Below are 21,854 nucleotides of genomic sequence, written 5' to 3'. Positions count from 1 at the left end.
CATTGTATGTAAGAAATATATATTCCTTATTTCTTTTTAATAAATAAATAAAATACAAGAAACATTCGACTTAGAGAAATAAAGTTATATTTTATTAATTTGGGAAGATTGTGACGACATCATTTCTCATGAAACGAATATCACATAAAAACATAATAAATGTCATGAAACAAAAATACACATTATTCTGATCAATCATCATCCATATCACCACTTGTCACTTCTGGACAGACAAGAAAATCGGCAACATCCAAATGTGTCATTTCTAGTTGATCTTCATGAATATCACTTTGAATAAAATTAATTACGATATTTTTCTTTATATTTTAAAGAATCTTGATAAAGATCAACAAAATGCTTTGGTAAGCGGCATGTACAAGACCAATGATCGGTCATTCCACATTAGTGACAAACATTTTCAACCTTTTTTTTGCCTTGCCCACTTTTATCATTAGGATGTGGATTTTTGCTGTTTTTCAACTTCTAGTGCTTACTTGTAATCTTGCTATTTTTATGATAATTATGATAACCTCCACAACCTCGGTTAGACCCATGACTATTATGAATATATGATGTTGCATTCACTTCAGGGAATGCACTAGAACCGGTCGGGATTGATTTGTGATTTTTCATCAATAACTCATTGTTTTGTTTAGCCATAAGAAGACATGAGATTAATTCATATTTATTTTAAACCTTTCTCATGATATTGCTACTGCAGGAGCATTTTAGTAGTATGAAAACTAGATAAAGTTTTCTCTAGCATGGTTTTCCACAATGAAAATAGAAATCAAAATAAAGACTTGTATGTTAAGGAATTGTTATTTAAGAAATTCCATAAAATAAGTTGTAAGCGTTGTACATGTAAAATTATAAAAAATATATACCTGAAAATGACAAGAACAATAAGGAGTTAGAGCTCTATGGTAGAGTCGTGCTTATAACGTGTTATAAAATATGATCAAATAACAAGATAAATTATAGAATAAAGAAAGACATAAGAGTAGAGAGAACTTTTATTCCAATACTTGTGATGATAATCATCAAACTGTACAATACATAATATTCACTATTTATACTAGACAAACAAGATGAAAGGTGATGTATAATATGAATGCTCATTATAGTGGTGCATAATTATACTCATAAAACTCATAATAATGTTTGCTATAATGTTCACTAATTATGGAGAGTAATGGGGGAATATGGAGAATCCAATAGTCATTCACTAAATAATAATTCATAACAAAAACCAAATTATTGTCAATCGATATATATATATATATATATATATATATATATATATATATATATATATATATATATATATATATATATATATATATATACACACCAAATTTAATATAAGAACTAACCAATTTAGCAAATTACAAAATCACTTTAATGGTTTAAGAATTCACTTATATGGTTTAATTGTTTAACTTTTGCTTCTAGATTAATATTTAAACAACACGAGTGACTTTGTGGTATAAGGATGTAAACTAAGGGTAATTTAAATTAATCATCATACAAAGTTAAAACATTTAATCATTCTATATATATATATATATATATATATATATATATATATATATATATATATATATATATATATATATATATATATATATATATATATATATATATATATATATAACACGAGTGACTTTGTGATATAAGAATATAAACTAAAAGTGGAGTGTTGGATCAAAAGTAATTCGTCAAAGACATGATTGTCATCTTACCAATCTCATTTAATGTTTATTTTTTTTGTGTTATTTTATATATTAATCTAAATGTCTAAAAATTAACCAAACAACTCAAAATTTCGGATTTATTTTTTTCTTAAGAAAATATTTTTTGATTTTTTGATTTTTTTCAAAAACATGAATTTTTCAAAAAAATTTTAAAAAAAGTATTTTTCAAAAAACTGCATCTTTTTTCCAAAAAAACTACATTTTTAAAAAAAAACTACATTCTTTTAAAAAACAAACTGCACTTTTTCTGGTAAAAAATTATATTTTTTGTTTCAAAAAACTGCATTTTTTTCAAAAAAAATACTTATTTTTTTTTTTAGAAAAACTGCATTTTTTTCCAAAAAAAAAAAAAAAAAGAACTGCGGTTTTTATAAAAAAGTGATTTTTTTTTCAAAACTGCATTTTTTTAACAAAAAAAATCAACGTTTTAGGTGCATATATGCATATTTTTTCAAATGCATATATGCATATTTCATATACTATAATATTCATAAGTAAATTATAAAAAATCTTATTTTTATTAATTAATCTATAAACATAATACAAGTATTTTATTCGATACAAATTAAAATATAAAAAAACTATAAAGATTCACGGTGTTATCATTTCTTCATATCAAGATTTTCATATTTTCTTCAATTTATCACTTTTCACCTCTTCTGTATTTTCAACAAATTCTTCAAAGTTTAAAAAAAAATTGATTAATTCAAGAATACTTAGAAAAATGCACAAGTATATATCATGTAAGATTTACATTTGATTATATCATGTAAGATTCAAATGTGATTATATAATGTGATATTCACATGTGATTGTATCTTTTAAGATTCAAATGTGAAATTCACAAGAAAATTTAAAAAAAATATAATTAACAAAGACCACTCACACAAATTGCATGTGTGCATATTGATGAAATTCATATGTGATTCACTAGTGATTTACATATGAATCACATGTAATTCATATGTTATTCACTTATGATTTACATGTGAATTACATGTAACTGATATGTGATTCACTTGTAATTTACATCTGAATTACATGTGATTAATATGTGAATTACATGTAATTTATATATGAATCATGTATGAATTACATGAGATTTACATGTGAATCACATGTAATTCATATGTGATTTACATGTGAATCACATGTAATTCATATGTGAATTAGATATTATATACATGTAAATCACACGTAATTCATATGTGATTCACTAGTGATTTACATGTGAATCAGATGTAATTCATATGTGATTCACTTATTATTTACATGTGAATCACAAGTGAATCATATATGAATTACATGTAATTCATATGTAAATTACATGTAATTCATATGTGAATCACATTCACTTGTTATTTACATGTGAATCACAAGTGAATCATATATGAATTACATGTAATTCATATGTAAATTACATGTAATTCATATGTGAATCACTTGTGATTTACATGTGAATCTCACGTAATTCATATGTGAATTACATGTGATTTACATATGAATCATGTGTGAATTACATCTTATTCACATGTGAATCACATGTAATACATAATTACATGTGAATCACATGTAATTCATATGTGATTTACATGTGAATCACATGTAATTCACATATGAATTACATGTGATTTACTTATAACCATCACACCATGATTCAGACAAATACAAAAATTCAAGAAAATTCGAACATGAACCATTATCAATTATGATTGACCTGATAGAAGAGTTGTTGGATGACATTTGAATCATATCAACATGGAGATCCTTGTTCTTCTTCCAAGTCTTGTTCTTCCATTTTTACAGTTGAGTTCTCATGTATATATCATTTTATATTGCACTGCTTCCCGTGAATGCAATCTGTAAAACATGCTTCCTTCCATGCATCTCCAAAGGCCTGTTATGTAACATATGAATTAGTTCCCATTTATGCAACCTACTTTGTTTTCCACCAAATATTTTGTACCTTGATGAGTGAGTTGTGAGTGGGATTGATATTTTTATTGTTTGACATGCTACGTCTGTTAAAAGGCTAATTTTTACCCATATGGGTGTTCTTAGTGATGGATTAATGTGTCAAGTGGTAAAAAAGCCTTTGAAATCCAAAGCTAGAAAATTCAGCAAAAATTACAAATATGTCCATGTATTGGAAAAACTATAGAAAAATCACTACAAATCGAATTAATGATCCGTGAAATTTCAAAGTTTCCATTTTAAATCTAATTTATCCATTAATTGTTTCATAACCTGTTGTTTCTTTTAACTTAGGTGAAAATCACATTTTTCACCAGCTGATCAGAATTTAGCTGCATTGATAGGCAGTTTTGTAAAAATCATATAAAATTGTAGAAAAATCTTTTGGACCTTCACAAGTACATTCTGAAAAGATAAAAGTCTGAAATTATGGAATATGAAATAAAAATGGAAGTTATATAGGTTTCAAGTGTGCTAAAACAACTTTATACAGTGACTGTTTTGGGTCCAAAACTGAGAATTTTAATTGTTAGTTGATTTAGGTGTTTTGGCTCATGATTTATAAGTTGTGAATATTGTTTTTTGATGTATAGAAATCAAATGTAGATGTGATATTTTAATTTATATGTATTAATTAATTAATACATATAAATCAAATGGTTGAACCAATAAAACCAATTGCATGCCAGATGTGTTTAAAAGATCTGAAGTGCAAGGAATCTAAACAAACAACAACAAAATCAATCTTACATTATAAAATTTCACAAGAAAAGTATATGAAAATGAAAGACATTAAGACAACAAGTATCACCTGATTAATGGTGCACCTCATGTACCTAGGGCTGCAATTTCCATGTATCACCTGATTAATGGTGCACCTCTTGCTATAACTATAAACAATTCCCAATTGTCCTTCTTAAACTAGAAGCAGTATACCATATATCCTTTGTATATTGTAACAGCCCGGATCCCCAGGTATCTTCATTTCATATATTTTGACATTCTGTGAGGGGATTCGGCGAGTTGGTGGTCGAACTCGCCGAGTCGGGTTGCGGTTTTTAGCGGGGGTTCGCGTCCGGACTCGGCGAGTCCAAGGGATGGACTCGGCAAGTCCGCGCTGTTTAATGAAACCCTAATTTCCCGGTCCTAAGTCCTATTTAAAGGACCTTATGGCCCTCATTTGCGGCCGCCTTGAACCCTAAGAGCCTCCATACGTCTGTAAGCCCTTGTGAGTGTGTTTGAAGACCATTTGTTCATCATTTTGTGTGATATTGCAAGGAAAGGATGGAGAGGAGCAAGCTTGAAGTGTTGGGGAGCTTAGATCTGTTGCTATTTCATCAAGGGAGTCTTCTTGAGGTAATTTTCAGAGCCAAACTTCGTGTTTTGTGTTGATGTGCCAAATCTAGGGTTTCTTCTTGCATTTCTTGGCTTGAATAAGACGTATGAGAGGTCCCATGGAGATATGGAACCTAGATCTGGACTTTAGCAGGTCCAGGAGACCCCTTATGACAAGCTTTATGTCCACTCTTTTGAGTTAGAAGCTAAACTTGCCATATTAGAGGTTGCTTCTTCAAAATAAGCCTTGTATGCATTACATGGCGGTGCATGGCATGGACTCTATGTATGTATGGAGCGGATCTGACCGCAAAAGCCAGTTTTAGCTGGTGCATGGCATGGACTCGCCGAGTCTGAAGAACAGACTCGACGAGTCGCTTGAAACTTGTCCTTGAGACCATCCTGTGCGTAGTCCGGACCGAGTTGTGGGCGACTCAGTGAGTCGCAGAGAGTTGGAAAGGTTTTGACAGGTGGACCGAGTCAGGTTGGGACTCGCCGAGTTGACCTTCGACTCGGCGAGTTGAGTCGCGGTGGCCCTGTGATTCAGGCCCAGGGGGGGGACTCGTCGAGTCGGGGGAGTACTCGACGAGTCAAAGGGGAATAACCCTGATAGTTGATTAAAATGCGTAGACTCGCCGAGTCACTAGTGTGCACTCGCCGAGTCCGGTCCAAATTGATTAAAGACGTTGACCAAGTCAACCTGTGCCGACTTGATAAGGATGGCCCACCTTTGTGGTACAAGTAATAATTATAGATTTATAATATCATAGGAGGATTGCAGCTCGAGGGTTCGAGTCCGAGTGATTTCAGGATTCACGATTAGCGACCTAGCGAGGCATTCGAGGTGAGTCTTCTCACTATACTGTACCCGGAAGGGTTTTGGTTGTGTGACCGGAAGGTCGAATATGATATGAAATATATGCCTCATGTGTGTTAAGTTATTTGCTATATGTGTCATGTATGATATGTTTGATTTGGGCTGGAAGGCAACATGTTATGGGCCGGAAGGCGTGGTCATATGGACTGTAAGGGTTAACGTGGGTAGGACCGGAAGGTTTACCTAGTTGGGACGGAAGTCCCCTGAGACACGTGGACCGGAAGGTCAAGGCCTGGAAAGGCGTATGTGTGTATGTTGTATTTTGGGAACTCACTAAGCTTTATGCTTACAGTTGTCGCATTATGTGTTTCAGGTACTAGTGAGGACTGTGGGAAGGCGCCAGCGTGACCGTACACACACTCGGGGAAACTATTTTGTTATCTTTTGTTATGTAATCGGTTGTGACTACATTGATACCTTGGAATCTAAACTTATTACTCATGTTTTGATGGTTGTAAAAATGAAAATTTTTGGTTGGAATTTTATGACGTTACAAGTTGGTATCAGAGCCTTGGTTTGAGGGATTCGGGTACACCTTCGGGCGTAACTGAACTCAAACCGGGGATTTGAGAAAATTTAAAAAAAAAACTTTAATTAATTAAATCTTTTGATAAGTGAGACGACCAAAGAAGAAAAAGTGTGTACGGTCAGCCAGCGCCCGAACGGTAAAAATCCCCAAAATACTCTTATTATATGTGTTATGATATATGATATGATATGATACGCATGCTAGTAGACTAGGTATACATATTAGGACTAGAGTGGCCTGATTTTGTGATGCCTTAGTCTAGGGAAACTTGCTTCTATGAGGTGCTCGAGAGCGAGTGAGTAACTAGAGTATGATAAGAATAGAGTGCTCAGGATTCGGGGTTTGGGGAGGAGGACTTGGGGTGAATACCGACGCGGTGTAATTGGTAGTATTGGGCCCGTACTACCAAGGACACCGGGTCAGTGGGCAGCCCAAGTAAGAACCCCTGAGTATCGGAGACTGAGTAGGACTGCGTTATCGAGTGCGTTTTTGCCCGATAGAGTCTCTGATATTTTTATGTTGTATTTCAGAGACATCATGGTTGGACCACGACACAGACCTGGCACGAGTGGAGTGACTGACGAGGAGCTTCATCAGATGATTCATGAGGAGGTAGCTGCAGCGATCCGGGCCGAGATTCTGGAGATGTTTGGGTCTATTAAGACCACGCTGATGGAGACATTTGATGAGCGGTACGCCGCGTTGACTGAGGCTGCCGCCGCTGCAGCTACCGCAGCTGTGGCCGCTGCCAGACCATAGAGGGGTGACTCGTTGCTGTTCCGGGAGTTCAGCAACATGAAACCACCAGAGTTTGACGGGACGCAGGATCCGATTGCTGCGATGAGGTGGATTGCGGATATCGAGGGATGCTTCTATACTTGCTCATGCCCGGAGCATTTGAGGGTGCGGTTCGCCTTGAACCAGCTCTGCCTGGGAGCAAAGGATTGGTGGAAGTTCGTGACGGCAAACTTCACTCTTGCGGAGGTTTCAGCCGTGACTTGGGAGAGATTTACTGCTATGTTCAGAGACGAGTATGTTCCCCCGGTGGAGAGGGAACGGTTGGTTCAGGAGTTCTTGACCCTCAAGCAGGGTAACGATTCGGTTACAGTGATCACACGGAAGTTTCATGAGAGGGCGATGTTCTGCCCCGAGCAGGTGTCCACGGAGCAGGCTCGGATGAGCCGGTATTTGGGAGTGCTGAGGAGAGACATCCGGGAGTTCGTATCGAACTCGTCATATCAGACTTTTGCTGAGCTTCAGGAGAATGCCAGGAAGCGTGAGATCGAGTTGGAGACCCAGGCTAGGGAGGAGGTCGAGTCTCAACGGGTGGATCGGCGGACGACTCAGTCGCAGCTGGCAGCCAAGCAGACCAAGTCCGCTGATTTGAGATCCGGAGGGCAGAAGAGCCGCACTTGTGGGAAGTGCGGCAAGGGTCACGAGGGGGCATGTCGATCGGGGTGCTTGCTACAAGTGTGGCAAGGAGGGGCACATTGCGAGGGATTGCCCCAAGGGATTTATGGTTTGCTTCCATTGCAACCAGACTGGCCATCAGAAGGCCGAGTGCCCCTAGCTTCGCCAGGAATCTTCACATGCTGCCAGGGTTCCTGAGGTTCGGCCAGTGAAGACCGAGGCCCCGAAGGCTCGTGGGAGAGCTTTCCAGTTGACTGCGGAGGAGGTCCGCGCGGTGCCTGATGTAATGGCCGGTATGTATTCTTTCATGTATTTACATTTATGCTGAAATATTATGCTTATATCACTATCTGCGTAGGTACTTTTCTTGTGAATCATGTGCCTGCTTTGGTATTATTCGACTCGGGTGCGAGTCGGTCCTTTGTTTCGTTGGCTTTTAGCTAGCACATCGATATCGATCGGGAGACGATGAGTCGTCCCCTGCGAGTTGCTATAGCAAATGAGAGAGCGGTATACGCCACCGAGGTGATTCGAGGATGCGTGTTCGAGATTTTTGGGGTCGAGTTTCCTATAGAGTTGGTCCCTATAGCTATGGGGGATGTTTTCATTATCGTGGGCATGGATTGGTTGAGTAAGTTTGGAGCAGTCATTGACTGTGAGAGACAGCTGGTGATGATTCGAGACCCTAGTGGGGGAGTGCTCACGGTTTATGGCGAAGGGACCCGGTGTGGGTCGGCGTTTTGTTCAGCAGCCAGGGCAAGGCAGAGTTTGCAGCAGGGCTGTGATGGATTCATAGCCTATGTGATGGATACTCGTGTGACCGCGGAGAGGCCCAATTCGATTGATGACGTTCCGGTTGTATGCGAGTTTGCGGATGTGTTCCCCGAGGAGTTACCAGGTGTGCCTCCGGAGAGGCAAGTGGAGTTTCGTATCGATTTGGTTCCGGGAGCGGCGCCCATCGCCAAGGCACCTTACCGTCTCGCTCCACCGGAAATGCAGGAATTATCCTCGCAGCTTCAGGAGCTGTTGGGGAAGGGATTCATTCGACCGAGTAGTTCGCCTTGGGGAGCGCCGATTTTGTTCGTCAAGAAGAAGGATGGTTCACATCGGATGTGTATCGATTATCGGGAGTTGAACAAGTTGACGGTTAAGAACCGATACCCGTTACCTAGGATCGACGACCTGTTCGATCAGTTGCAGGGGGCATCTTGGTTTTCCAAGATTGACTTGAGGTCGGGATATCATCAGATGAGGGTTCGCGAGGAGGATATCCAGAAGACTGCCTTCAGGACTCGTTATGGACATTATGAGTTTGTGGTGATGCCTTTTGGGCTCACCAATGCCCCGGCCGCATTCATGGATCTCATGAACCGGGTGTGCCGACCGATGCTGGATCGGTCGGTGATCGTATTCATCGATGATATTTTGGTGTATTCGAGGACTAGGGACCAACATGAGGAACATTTGCGGGAGATTCTTCGGGTTTTGAGATCGGAGAAACTGTATGCCAAGTTCTCCAAGTGTGATTTCTGGTTACGAGAGGTCCAGTTCCTCGGGCATCTTGTGAACCGGAAGGGGATATTGGTCGACCCGGCCAAGATTGAGGCGGTGTTGAGGTGGGAGGTGCCGAGATCGCCCACCGAGATCAGGAGTTTTCTGGGTTTGGCTGGATATTACCGCAGATTTATCAAGGATTTCTCCAAGATCGCTGTGCCACTTACTAGGATGACCCGGAAGGGTGTTACGTTTTCATGGGGACCGGAGCAGCAGTCTTCATTTGAGACGCTTCGTCAGAAATTGTACGAGGCTCCAGTACTTGCACTCCCGGAAGGGATGGAGGATTTTGTGGTATACTGTGATGCCTCTATATCGGGTTTGGGGGCGGTACTTATGCAGAGGGGTCATGTGATAGCGTACGCTTCGAGGCAGTTGAAGCCTCATGAGTCGAGATATCCCACGCACGACCTGTAATTGGGGGCGGTGGTGTTTGCCCTCAAGATATGGCGACACTATTTGTACGGGGTTCGGTGTACGATTTACACGGACCATAAGAGCTTGAAATACTTGATGGATCAGCCAAATCTGAATATGCGACAGAGGAGGTGGTTGGATGTGGTGAAGGATTACGATTGTGAGATCCTGTACCACCCGGGCAAGGCTAATGTGGTAGCCGACGCATTGAGCCGTAGGCCGGATAGCGCCCTGATCCGAGATATTTGTATGAGGTTGACAGTTTTGGCCCCGATTCTGGATATTATTCGAGGGGCTCAGATGGAGGCTGCGAAACCGGAACACCAGAAGAAGGAACGGGTTGTAGGTCAGGTATCAGGATTTGTTACGGATGGTCGAGGGCTTATAACTTTTCAGGGACGGATTTGGGTGCCGTTTGTGGGCGGTGCGTGCACTATTTTAATGGAGGAAGCACATCGATTGAAATTCTCGATTCATCCTGGTGCTACGAAAATGTATTTGGATCTCAAGAAGGAGTACTGGTGGCCATGCATGAAAAGGGATGTCGCTTGGTTCGTCGAGAGGTGCTTGACTTGTCGGCAGGTCAAGGCCGAACACCAGCGACCGCACGGTAAGCTGCAACCGCTAGAGATTCCCGAATGGAAGTGGGAACAAATCTCTATGGATTTCATCACCAAGTTACCGCGAACGGCGAGAGGAGTCGATGCGATTTGGGTGATCGTGGATCGGCTGACAAAGAGCGCTCATTTTCTAGCTATTAGTGAGAGCTCTTCTGCGGAGAAGTTGGCTGAGTTATATGTGAGGGAAGTAGTATCTCGGCATGGGATGCCGATCTCGATTATTTCGGACCGCAACGTGCGTTTCACTTCTAGGTTCTGGAAGAAATTCCATGAAGAGTTGGGTACTAGGTTACATTTCAGTACGGCATATCATCCTCAGACAGACGGTCAGAGTGAGCGGACAATACATACACTCGAGGACATGCTTCGGGCATGTGTGTTGGACTTCGGAGGGAGCTGGGACACCTATATACCTTTAGCAGAGTTCTCGTATAACAACAGCCATCATTCGAGCATTGGTATGCCGCCCTTTGAGCTGTTGTATGGGCGGAGGTGTCGCACCCCCGTCTGTTGGGGTGAGGTGGGACAGCAGGTTATGGGTAGCACGGAGATCGTGCTTCAGACGACCGAGCAAATTCAGATGGTCAGGCAAAGGTTGTTGACCGCTCAGAGCCGGCAGAAGAGTTATGCAGACAGGCGACGGTCCGAGCTTGAGTTCCAAGTTGGTGATCTCGTGCTCCTGAAGGTCTCTCCTTGGAAAGGAGTGATTCGGTTCAGGAAGAGGGGCAAGTTGGGGCCCCGATATATTGGTCCTTTCCGTGTGATCGCAAGGGTGGGTCGGGTAGCCTACCGTTTAGACTTGCCAGCAGAGTTGGGATAGATTCACGATACTTTCCATGTGTCGCAACTGCGGAAATGTATAGCCGACGAATCAGTGGTGGTTCCGTTAGGGGATATTCAGGTGGATGCAAGTCTGAATTATGCTGAAAGACCTATAGCCATCAAAGATCGGAAGATCAAGGTTTTGAGAAACAAGGAGGTACCCCTGGTATTGGTTCAATGGAAGCATCGGAAGGGATCATAGATGACCTGGGAGTCGGAACGGGAGATGCGGGAGCAGCATCCGGAGCTTTTTGCCTAAGCGGGACTTCGAGGGCGAAGTCTTATTCTAGTAGGGGAGATTTGTAACAGCCCGGATCCCCAGGTATCTTCATTTCATATATTTTGACATTCTGTGAGGGGACTCGACGAGTTGGTGGTCGAACTCGCCGAGTCGGGTCGCGGTTTTTAGCGGGGGTTCGCGTCCGGACTCGGCGAGTACAAGGGATGGACTCGGCGAGTCCGTGCTATTTAATGAAACCCTAATTTCCCGGTCCTAAGTCCTATTTAAAGGACCTTATGGCCCTCATTTGCAGCCACCTTGAACCCTAAGAGCCTCCATACGTCTGTAAGCCCTTGTGAGTGTGTTTGAAGACCATTTGTTCATCATTTTGTGTGATATTGCAAGGAAAGGAGGTAGAGGAGCAAGCTTGAAGTGTTGGGGAGCTTAGATATGTTGCTATTTCATCAAGGGAGTCTTCTTGAGGTAATTTTCAGAGCCAAACTTCGTGTTTTGTGTTGATGTGCCAAATCTAGGGTTTCTTCTTGTATTTCTTGGCTTGAATAAGAAGTATGAGAGGTCCCATGGAGATATGGAACCTAGATCTGGACTTTAGCAGGTCCAGGAGACCCCTTATGATAAGCTTTATGTCCACTCTTTTGAGTTAGAAGCTAAACTTGCCATATTAGAGGTTGTTTCTTCAAAATAAGCCTTGTATGCATTGCATGGCAACCAAGACTGAGACTTTACGTGACAAATAAGCTTGGGAAGGCCAGATCTATGTATGTATGGAGCGGATCTGACCGCAAAAGCCAGATTTAGCTGGTGCATGGCATGGACTCGCCGAGTCTGAAGAACAGACTCGACGAGTCGCTTGAAGATTGTCCTTGAGACCATCCTGTGCGTAGTCCGGACCGAGTTGTGGGCGACTCAGTGAGTCGCAGAGAGTTGGAAAGGTTTTGACAGGTGGACCGAGTCAGGTTGGGACTCGCCGAGTTGACCTTCGACTCGGCGAGTTGAGTCGCGGTGGCCCTGTGATTCAGGCCCAGGGGGGGACTCGTCGAGTCGGGGGAGTACTCGACGAGTCAAAGGGGAATAACCCTGATAGTTGATTAAAATGCGTAGACTCGCCGAGTCACTAGTGTGCACTCGCCGAGTCCGGTCCAAATTGATTAAAGACGTTGACCAAGTCAACCTGTGCCGACTTGATAAGGATGGCCCACCTTTGTGGTACAAGTAATAATTATAGATTTATAATATCATAGGAGGATTTCAGCTCGAGGGTTCGAGTCCGAGTGATTTCAGGATTCACGATTAGCGACCTAGCGAGGCATTCGAGGTGAGTCTTCTCACTATACTGTACCCGGAAGGGTTTTGGTTGTGTGACCGGAAGGTCGAATATGATATGAAATATATGCCTCATGTGTGTTAAGTTATTTGCTATATGTGTCATGTATGATATGTTTGATTTGGGCCGGAAGGCAACATGTTATGGGCCGGAAGGCGTGGTCATATGGACTGTAAGGGTTAACGTGGGTAGGACCGGAAGGTTTACCCAGTTGGGACGGAAGTCCCCTGAGACACGTGGACCGGAAGGTCAAGGCCTGGAAAGGCGTATGTGCGTATGTTGTATTTTGGGAACTCACTAAGCTTTATGCTTACAGTTGTCGCATTATGTGTTTCAGGTACTAGTGAGGACCGTGGGAAGGCGCCAGCGTGACCGTACACACACTCGGGGAAACTATTTTGTTATCTTTTGTTATGTAATCGGTTGTGACTACATTGATACCTTGGAATCTAAACTTATTACTCATGTTTTGATGGTTGTAAAAATGAAAATTTTTGGTTGGAATTTTATGACGTTACATATATATTCCACAATTCAATATGTTAGTTGTTTTCAACAATACTCTATTGCAGACATATATGATATACTAGAAGAAAAGAAAACAAAATAGTCAAAGAGGTCAAACAAAAGTCAAAGCTGGAGTGAAAAGTCAACCGAAGTTGTTAGCATGTAGCTAACGGGTTAGTTACACAACAAAATAGTTACCAGTATGACTACATATAGAGAGATTGGAGAAGAGATTAGATCATTCTTGAATTACAGTCATCAAAATAAGCATTATGTTTCTTGCCCAATTTTTGTAAATTCTTTTCTTTTTCTATCAATAGCCATCAATATTGTCAGGATGCATAAGTAAGATGTAACATCAATATTAATTACATATTAGTTTATAAAATACTCAACAAGTACGCCTAAATCCCCTTTCCAAAGTCAATGAACAAAATAGACTGAAACAAGTATTGGTTGATCATTTTACTAAAAATCCATCATCAATATGTGATATTAATATATAACGAAGTCTTAACATGTTCCCTAAACCTTGTTCCAACTATCATTTGGTTGACATCAAATTCTCAATTTCATTAATTACCATTTCTAATTCACTTTAAACACCATTACCCAATTTAACACATAATTGACAACATTAGGTCAGCAAACACAATCTCAACTCAACTTGTCTTGACTTAGCTTACATCCCAACAACTAATCAGCTTACCAACATTAGTTTAACACAACTTAAACAAAAATAGAATTATACCTTGACAAAAATAGAATTGACAAGATTAGATTTTGAAACCGAAACGCATGTGAAGAAATCAGTCAACGACTTGAGCAGTCGACGCTGATTGAACCTCTGAATCGGGAGGTCCGACGTGATAGAACCTTTGGTTGATTTGTTAGGGCACCAAACTCCGAGAGAGAAGAAGGATGTGATTTACCCCTGAGGATCATCGATCTTCTCCAATACTCTAGATCCGGTGAAGCCTCAATCGACGCCAAAAAAGGAGAAGGAGGAGCAATTATCGCGACTTGCGGTGGAGAAAAAGGAAACCGATTCCAATTTCCAGATCAATGACGACTAAATATAGCGACGACGAGGAAGAAGTGAAGAACATGAGCGAAGAGAGAGAACGGTGGGGGTTGAATTAGGGTAATTCATCACTAAAATGCCCCTGAATCATTTAATTATCATGCTCGTGTTGTTTTTTTTCCCAGTATTTACAAAAATGCCACAAATGATCCTAACCTTTTATTATTTTGATCTAACAGTCCTGGTTTGGTTCTCGGGTTCTCGGAAAACTTTGAGTTCTCAAAAGATCCTTCCTCTCTCTCTCTCTCTACACACACACACACACCTATATATATATATATATATATATATATATATATATATATATATATATATATATATATATATATATATATATAATCCGTGGGAACTACGGTTACAAAATTAATTAAAATTTTTAAGTAAAAACTCAAAACTATTAATTAATTATTTTAAATAACCTATTAATTAAGAGATGTTTTTTTACTTGTATATAAAATTATAATCGTTGATTCAAATAAATAAATAAAATTATATCATCTTATAGTTTGTATAAATTTTATTTTATTTTTTAATCTAATGTTATTAATTTAATGTAATTAAATGAGAATTTTAACATTTGAAATTTGAATTGGAGAATCAATAGATTGAAAAATGATATGATATTAATTTCAATGTCTAACTTGATGACACGTGACAAAAGAATTACTCTTTTATTAGTATATATATATATATATATATATATATATATATATATATATATATATATATATATATATATATATATATATATATATATATCCTCTATTTTAATAAAACACTACCCAAATGACACGTGTCAATTGGTAGCCCTCTCTCAAGCTTAATATCCCGCTCAATTTTTTAATGTGAATTTCCTTAAATGCCCTTTAGCAATTATATACCTCATGCCTATTTATTTCGAGCTATGCAATTCAACTGCTTTCCTAACAAGAGTCCTTCAGATCAGCTCCCAAATTATCAGGATTCTCATGATAATTAGCTATATTGGTGTTAATTTGGTATGTTTCCCTATATTCGCAAAACTGTTTTTCTACATCGCTTATGATTCTAAATTTTGTTTGGTATTTGAAATTTGTAGGGTTTTTAATCGAACCTTAATCCCCACCAGGAATTACATCAAATTGATGGCACATTATTGATATGTTGGTAAATATTTTGATGGAGTTCGCTGGAAAATAAAGGTACTTTGGTTTTTCTTCTTTTTAGTCATTGCATAAATTGTATCTGATGAAGGTACTTTGATTTTTCTTCTTTCGTTGTCACTGTCTGTTGTTCATTTTTTGTTACTGGATTATGTTCATCCTAAAAAGTAAATAATATTTCTATGATAGTTTATAGAAATTTTTTTCAAGTGTTGTGCTCAAGTTTATTGCGTTGATGTTTTTTATGGATGCAATAGGTAAATGATAAGAAATGTTAAGAAACTGATATTTTATGATAATACCTAATAGGTGTTTATGAAATGCTTAAGAGAAACGATATTTTAGCCCTTCCCTTTAATATCGAGTTTCAGTTAAAGGATAAATACCTAGGGCTTGATAATGCAGTTAGAATGAAATGGGGTATTCCCATAGTCTTTCTTTTACGCCCAATTTTTCCTTCACTATCGCTGCTAAAAAAAGTTACCCATAAATAGGTAACTTTATATTATGAACCGGCTTCATATTTATCTCTATCATTACATTAGTTATTTGGTTTTCAATTCTCATCTCAAGTTATTTTCCAAGACAAAACAATGTTGCATAAATGTAAAATTGGCTCTATTTTCATTTTACTGTTATTTTGGAATAGTCGAGACATTGAAAAGAACAATGAGGCAACCTGGTAGCACTTTAATTTTTTCGGACTATTTCTCCTCTTCTTTCACATGGTATATCCTTGAAAAAGTGTATAGTGGATCAGCTTGAATATTTAGATCAGAAATGTTTTAGATATATATTTTAGCCCCTTTAAATGTCTACTAATATATATATATATATATATGGTTGTGCCTCATGGTAAATATTTGATTTAGTGGTTTATGAGTGGCAGGAGAAAATGTCATTCTTGAACAATATACACTCTAGATTTATTTAAATGAAAACAGTTATGATAATATTGTAATCGACTTTAAATGTTTCCCGAGATTCATTTTCACATGATTGTTTTAAATTTGTGGAATGTTTTATTTGAGATGCAATTGATTTTGTATATATTTATGGAATTATTTGGTTATTTTTTTTTGTTTGAGATGCAGTTGGTTTTTGTACATGTGTGTAATTATTTGGTTATCACAACATCCCACTTTCATTTCGTTGTACCATAAATCTCTGGACAAGTAATAAGTCCAATAGAACCATGTATAATTTATTCGCAAAGGTTGTCCGTTTTTTATATGAATTTGTGGGTTTCATATATAAATTTTATGTTTTTATGAGGCTATCAAGGAGAAGAAAAATTGTCAGTGAGTTCTAATAATGATTTTATCTTAAAAGTAATATGGAGGATAAGAAAAAATTAACACCAATATACATGAACTGAAAGGCCAAAAACTTAGTTGGATGTTTTAATTTTATTAAACCAAGTGTTTAAACCTTGTAGTATCATAGTATGTCTATTTATCTTGTGATTTAGATGTCTTATTTTTTTTTTCCTGGAAATATCATTTTATTAGATGTCTAAATATAAGTTTGTAATGAAAGGTAAACAGGCAACAAATAGTTCACTTATAGATAATAATGTTATTCAGTTGGATTAATTGGTTATCGCTTTGTTCGTTTAAGTTTAATTGGTCTTTTTAGTTCACAAAAGTTGTTGTGATTATTAAATACATTTTCAAAGTATAATATTTATGCTTATCATATCCCATACTTTCAATTTGTCTCATTTGTTGCATTTAAACAAAAATTAAAGTGTTATTCTCAAATAAAGAATCATGGATGTAAAAAATATTAGTCTCATAAAAAACTATGTTTTTGTTTTTTTATCTATATTATTTTAATATGGAAACGATGCTAATCGTGGTTTCCACGGGTTTTAAGCTAGTATATATATATTGTCAATGTGGCTTTTATAGAATTATAAGAACGACAGAAATTTCAATGCCGAACAACTAGGATTCGTTAGTAATGTTAAGCTTTTATTTTTTTTGGACAAAAAACCGAACACGTAATTATAACTGTATAATAATTGTATAATAATTGTTGGTCCCATATATTTCAATCAAACAGATAATTGAACAACTAATTATTTTGAAATGAGAATACATTCAAATGTATAAGATAAATAAATTAATAGCCGGAATTTATGAAGTTATCGTCTTATAAAAGTATTACCACCCTTTTAATAATCCCAATGTTTTTAAACCCGGGTTTTTAGTTGAGCCGGTGTAACGATCGGTTCACGAGGTCAACCGGTTGAACCGCCGGATCAACCCGGTTTATGATCTTTTTCTATTTTTATAAGTTTTTACTTTGTTGCATAATGCATAAACATATAAAACCAATAATTTGATGTACACAAAGTTTAAATATTGAAAAACATTAAAGAAACCACTAATGACTTGTTGTTTCAGTGTTCTCTACTTGTATCCAACTATCCAAACTCTATTAAAACGGGTCAACCCGGTTTTAACCGGTTCAACATAAGCGGTCGAACCGCGGTTCAGGAGAAAACCGGCCGGTTCGATCCGGTCCGTATTTTTACAAAAAACCGTTCTCAATTGACCCGCCTTCTACCCCGGGTTATGGTCCAACCGGTTGAACCGGCCGGGTCAACCCGGGTTTTAAAACATTGAATGATGCAATTTACCAGAGAAATATATTAATTTTAGTTAAATGTTCCAACAAATGTATTTTTACATAATATATATTAATGACATATAATACAATTTTGAAGGAGAAAATTAAAGATATCAATAAATGAAATATATGTTAAATGGTTAAAATGAAAAGTTAAAGTGTAACCGATTTGTAAGTTTCAAAATTGTTTTTGTTTGGTGGGACCTAATTTCTAAAACAATATATTCATTGTTAATCATTTTTTAACTATATATTTTTATTTTTAGGGCGTGTTCGACACCGAATGTTTAGGAGTGTTTGAGAGCTTCTAGCGTTTGAAAAAACGTTCCGTTTTGAACAGAAAGTTTTGTTTAACACTACAAGCTTCTAGCGTTTAGTTTAAACAAAACGCTCCCAATCCAAATGCTACTTCATATAGCGTTTAACAAAACGATACAAACCACCCGCTACCTGCTACACGCTACAAACTACCAACTAATAACTAGTTTTGTCGAAAGACGCCTGATAATATAATGTTTTTTTTATACAACCATAGTTTCGCAAAGTACTCTGAAAAATGACCCACAACTCGGAACCAACACAAGTATTACTGAAGTGGGCCAGTAAGCCACAGCCAATGAATGTCTATATATGTAACGACATGGCCGAATCCGGACACTGGTTCTGACATGCTTTTGCTATTGGTCAGATTCATTGTGAGGCCCATAAACAGTTAGCAATAAAATTGGATCAAAGAGATATTTAATTATTTATTAGTCTCATGGACCAAAGAAAGGTGATATTTAGTTATTCTACAACCCGTTATTTTCTACTTTTATTGGTCTCTTCTTCTTCCTCTCCCCTTTTATATTTTGCTTTTTCTTGGACACAAATCGTATGGAAGATATTCGATTTTCTTTATGCTTTTGTAATTACTTTGTATGTCCATTGTTTAGGAATTTTTGTCTTAACCTTATTACCCTAATAATATGCACACTACAATAAAACAAGACATTAGCGGCGACCTAAATCTACACTAAAGCTAAGTATTGTCACCTGTAAAACTAATAGCTTTGACATGTTGATACCGCACCTTTGCTATTGCTCCAATATGTTGTTGCTAATAATAGGGTCGTCAATAATACTTACTTCGCCGATATTAATATGTGTCACCGGTAATTGTTTCATAGGTAATGTTATTATTTATTTTTATTTTTTAATATCAGTGAATTTCAGATGTAGAAAAAACGATACGTAATGCATTAAATGCAAAAAAACATGAAAGCATTAAATGGTACAAAAAAAAAAAAAATACATAACGACATTCAATTAAATACTAAAATCTTATAATTTCATACAAATACCAAAATAAACAACAAAAATGTTATGAACTTATGTCATAAAAAGTCTAACGTACAAAAAACAAATTATTCCGACGAACCACCATCATCACTCCCATCATTTCCTCCTTAATCATCACTTGATGGTTTCCCCAAATGAAAATATAACAACCGCTCCAGGTATAAATTTAATTTACAAATATCAAAATGTTACTTTGGGTAGCAACGACGTGGCAGTATTCTTGGGTCGTAGGCACGACGTGGCTATAGGTGTCATGACATGGTAGTCGTTGTTGGTCAAAATCCTAAATTTTAGGGCTTGAACCCTATTTAAACATCCTTAACTCCCAATGTCATTTCCCCTCATCAGCCTCCATTGTTGTAACACCCGTGTCCAGATTGGTTAAACTTAATTGTAGTAAGGAACTAAGATGGAGTTTTGAAGGAAACTATGTTGAAACTTTTCAAAACTATCTAGATCAAATTACAAATAATTAAATTCGTCAAATAATTGGTAATTATCTAAATTTGACCTAATTTCAATTTTCTTACAAGATAATTCAAAACAAAATTACAAATAATCAATATTTATCTTATAAAACAAGTAATTATCTTAATTTTGACAATTATCTTCTATTTTGGTAAAGGATAATAACCAAATATTAATAAAATTCGGACTTTATTAATGAAAGACGTTTTTTGTAATTATCCCACAACAAAATAGGTCAAAAACCCGAAAAATTTGGCATCTGATACTCCGACTCGTCGAGCCAACCTTGGACTTGTCGAGTTGCCAGTGAATTTGGCGAGTCCATATATGGACTCGACGAGTCCAGCATCAAGATCCGAGATTTTTCGATTTCCAGCTTTGAATAATCATGTAAAACATCAAATACATCAAACAAACAACCTAGGCTCTAATACCACTGATGAGTTTTGAGCACTACATCAATCCTATGGTGTACATGCAAACCTTAAAGCTTTTGGATCTAGTTTTTCTAATGAACATGCAATAATCATCCAAAGCTCATAAACCCTAGATCTAGCATACAATAAACGATTTAACATATAAATTAGGATTTAGATCTTACCTTACAATGGTTATAAGAGTTCTTTGATCTTCAAGAAGCTTAGTGTCACAAGTGTCACACCTCTAATGGCTCACAAACACCAAGAGCAAGAGAATGACTTATGAGAAGGAGGAGGAGGCACCAAGAAATGTCCAAGAACCCTTAGAGATTACTTCACCATGTTTTTGGGGCCTTTGGGGTTTCTTATATAGTGAGGCTATTAGGATTTTGAACTAGTAAACCCTAATCTGGCTGCTTAGGCTCTAAGCAGCCCATGGACTCAATCCTTAGAAGTCTTGGACGAATTCTCATGGGTTTCCTCATAGATTTCGTCCACTCCAACTTCTATGGAGTCCATTTGCCTAATATTCTACTATCACACAATTGACAGTTCTAGTCCCCTTTATTTAATTAATGTCTTTTAGTCACAAAACTAATTCTTAATTAATTCTTGACTAATATTAATTAAAAAATATGATTTCTCATTTAATATATTATTCATATAATATATTAGTAAATCATAATTAATACTCTTTCTCTATAAATCATCCTATCAAGTTGCTTTGGTAAAGGCAACCCAAAAGGACCATGCACAACCGGGTCAAGTACATACAAATATAGTTATGCGCTTAGACACTAATCCAACATTTTACTCCTAAGGAGAGTCTCATACTTGCAAAAGTTGGAAGCATTATGGGTTAGAGACCTAAGAGAGCTCAAATCTGAAGTTGCAACTTCAGATCTTAGCTCATACACAAGAAAGCTTCCTAATATGCTAGAAAAGCTCTAAACTTCACCCAATGAGATCTAGAAGGAAATGAGGTCAAGATAACGACTTGATACCTTCACTTGATGCTAACTGAGGTAGATTTCTGATTCCCACACATTCCTTGCTACGAGCCACTTGTTCTCCAAGCTCTTCTCACCAAGAATCCTCTTCCAAAGCTTAAAACACAAAAATAGCGCGCACACACACATATTTGGGTTTTGTTGAGCGTTCAAGGGACTGAAAGGAGGCCAAATGAGGCTAATGATCCCTTAGATAGGGTGTAATACCCCAGAAATTAGGGTTTCATCCACCAGCTCCTACTCGTCGAGTCCCTTCTAGGACTCGGTGACTAGGTCATTTAAACACGTGGACCAACCCGTTGCTACTCGATGAGTTTGGGCAATCAAATCGTCGAGTAGACCTCGAAATTATGAAAATTTATAACCATAATTAAATACCTAAGAAT

At 37.5% G+C, this 21,854-nt stretch overlaps 1 long non-coding RNA gene across 1 annotated transcript; it reads right to left on the bottom strand.

The window, feature by feature from the left end:
• Positions 1–3,406: 3,406 nt before the first annotated feature.
• Positions 3,407–14,486, bottom strand: LOC145013039 (uncharacterized). The gene is made up of 3 exons (XR_013664811.1): positions 14,119–14,486; positions 4,543–4,675; positions 3,407–3,654 (listed from the first exon to the last, which is right to left on the bottom strand). It is a non-coding gene; the product is annotated as an uncharacterized LOC145013039 (long non-coding RNA).
• Positions 14,487–21,854: the final 7,368 nt, after the last annotated feature.

Source organism: Lactuca saligna, chromosome 8, assembly GCF_052625555.1.
Source record: "Lactuca saligna cultivar CGN05327 chromosome 8, ASM5262555v1, whole genome shotgun sequence".
Taxonomy (NCBI): domain Eukaryota; kingdom Viridiplantae; phylum Streptophyta; class Magnoliopsida; order Asterales; family Asteraceae; genus Lactuca; species Lactuca saligna.
Note: the sequence above shows the minus strand (reverse complement) of the source record. Positions and strands in the feature narration are given on the sequence as shown.